The sequence below is a fragment of the Sprattus sprattus genome (assembly GCF_963457725.1).
Source record: "Sprattus sprattus genome assembly, chromosome: 20".
Lineage (NCBI taxonomy): Eukaryota > Metazoa > Chordata > Actinopteri > Clupeiformes > Clupeidae > Sprattus > Sprattus sprattus.
Genome location: NC_137918.1, coordinates 18,713,529 through 18,716,535, shown reverse-complemented (window position 1 = coordinate 18,716,535; position 3,007 = coordinate 18,713,529).

Below are 3,007 nucleotides of genomic sequence, written 5' to 3'. Positions count from 1 at the left end.
GCCTGCACACGGAGAACGACCTCAAAAACAGTTGAGATGGAAAAGGAAGTGGGGAGCCCGCAGGGTTTCAGGGAGACCACGTGTTTTCTTCATTTCTTCAAACCCCTGTCCATGTCTTATCGGGGAACCAGGTGAGGACCGTGACCTGAGCTACCGTACTGTACAGTGTACTGTCTGGCACTGGCACAAGATTAAAAAAAACAAGAGTGGATGCAAAGATTGTCAAATATGTCAAAGTTCCACTGTCATATACTCCATGTTTACAACAGCTTATAGAATGGTACAGATTTCAGTATTATTTTTTAAGACACTGGGGTTACTTCGAGTTCCTGAATGAATACATTAATCTTTAAACATTAAAATCATGTTCTGATCAAAAATCATTGCCTGCAATTTTCGTGGCAGCCACACAATCGGACAGGATACATTAAACAATACATTGCTCCAAAGGCAGATCCTTTTGAATCGAAAGGAGATTTTTCATGTCAAATGTTTGGTGTTGAACAGCAACAGAAAAAAAATAAAACTTCTGCCGACTGTAAACAAAATATCTCTCTGGCTATGGATTATTAGCCAAAAGGCTCCATCTGGTTTAGAATGAAACAAGGCAATTTGCTATCATTTCCCTGTCCCTGTGAATATCTTCTGCTGCTGACATGACCCCAGTAACCTCATTGAACACTGAGCCATCATATACACTGATCTACAAAAGAGAAAGCATTCAGACAATAAAAGTTCCCCAGGTCACCATGTTCTATCATGCACGCATTTAACTCATGCATTACACTGTAAGTGACAAAAACAATGCAAAATTGTGCTAACAAGGAACTTCATATTAATATGAATTAAGACATATTAATATATAATTGATATCTATTGTATTGTGACATGTTTCAGCCATGTATTGGATATAGATCTCCAGTCCTTCATCAGCGGAGATGCGGTGTCTACTCCTAATGTGCATTACCTTCTATAATACTGACTCTGGCACAGGTATGTAGCACAGAAGATAAGCCAGTTATAAAAAACAGGTGTGAATGGGGTTAGCTGAGCCCAGACCAGACTAGAGTCATGGCTGTTTTTGATTATAAGGCCGAGACAGCTATTTTTGGGGTCAAAGCTTTGAAAAAAGGGCACAGTTTAATTAGCTTTGGGTCACTTATACGAACCTGAGGGGTTATTTGTGAATTGCTGTCTATCTTCTTCTACCTGTGTTATCAAAAACTAATTAGAATCATGTTGCTTATCCACAGTTGCATTCCAGTGTATCATGGCACATACAGCTTACAAACACACACACACACACTCACACACACACACACACACACACACACACACACACACACACACACACACACACACACACTCAGACACACACACACACACACACACACACACACATACACACACTCTCTTACACACACATACACACACACACACTCACACACACACACACACACACAAACACACACACAAACACACACACAAACACACACACACACACACACATACACACACACACACACACACACAAACACATATACACACACACACACACACACACACACACACACACACACACAATGAGTACACATTACAACAAATGTAATTTGTTTTGACGGAGATGTAGAATTGCAGATGTTTCAAAAAAAGCATCCCTGTTTCCTTGCCAAACGTGGAAGTAAATACAGCAAACTGATAGGGGAGGAGAAATGCAAAATGCTATCAATTCAACTCAATTCACACAGCTCCACACAGAAGTTGATCAAGGACATCTGTACAAGCCCCTTAAGGGAGGACGTAACCAGTTGGCCACCCATATGCATATCTCAGTAATGCTCCAGTAAGCTGGCTGGAACAATACATAACAGGCACCAGCATCATAGGAAACAATGTGATTTTGGGGGATGCAGAACCCAGTTTCATCTGACAACACATATTGATATATATTCACACACATACTGTAATACACTTATTTAAGGGTCCTGTCCTTCCTGGCACTCAAACCAACCCCCTTCCCCCTGCCACTTTGGAACAGTATACAGAGATGTTTAGAAGTCAACAAGGACGACATAACTGGTAGGCTATAGCTTACTAAGGGCATGTCAGATCTTACCGCCATGTTATAGAACATGTATAATTCTATAGGTTGTAAAAGCATGATTTCACATTTCAGTTCAACAGTTTTGAGTTCAAAGTTCAAAAATCCACAATAACCAAAAGGCCCCTGACTGAAGCCTGATGGTAATTAGGATAAATAGAGCTGCCTCGCGTCACACGTAAACAACACCCTATCAGGATTTAAAAAACAAAGCTTTCCTTTCCTCAGTCGTGCCTGACCAAGTTTGGAGATCACCCATTAAGGCCGCGCGTCCTTTATCTTCTTGTTTTGTCCCTGGGGGCCAGATGGGTGCCATTGTCTGTTAGATAAAGAAGGTATAAACCTCTCATGGAAGTTATTTATCTCACAGCCATACGGCAGGGGAACGCTAATTGGGCTAATATGTGATGGTTTATTTTAAACAGACTCAAGATGCATTTCGAAAGTGAAAATTAGATCATGACAAAGACAGCAACTTGTGTGTGATAACACTCTCCTCCAGGCTACACAAATATACATCAGAATGCGCATGGAAAAGCCAGCCTTTAATGCAGAACAGCTGTCCAAAGTCTGCAACCTGTCAAGTCTTAGTGACTGATGCTGAAGTAGGCATCTAGCCATTCCTGTGCAGTTTATGTCTTAAGATTTTGTTAAGCTGTTTTTACCCTAATTAGCTGTACCCTTGTTACTGCATACATAACACAATGGCTCAGTGGCCATTCATTCTGCTGTTGCAAAACTGTTGATGACGGACTGTTGTATAAACACAGAGACGGATGAAATAGTCTTACAGAGACGGAGAACCCGAACATATTCACAGTTTAGTGCAGGTTATGATATGCACAATATTCCGCCTAAAGAGAATGCAGAGCAACTGTGTGTTTGACGGTTGACTGGTGGATTAGC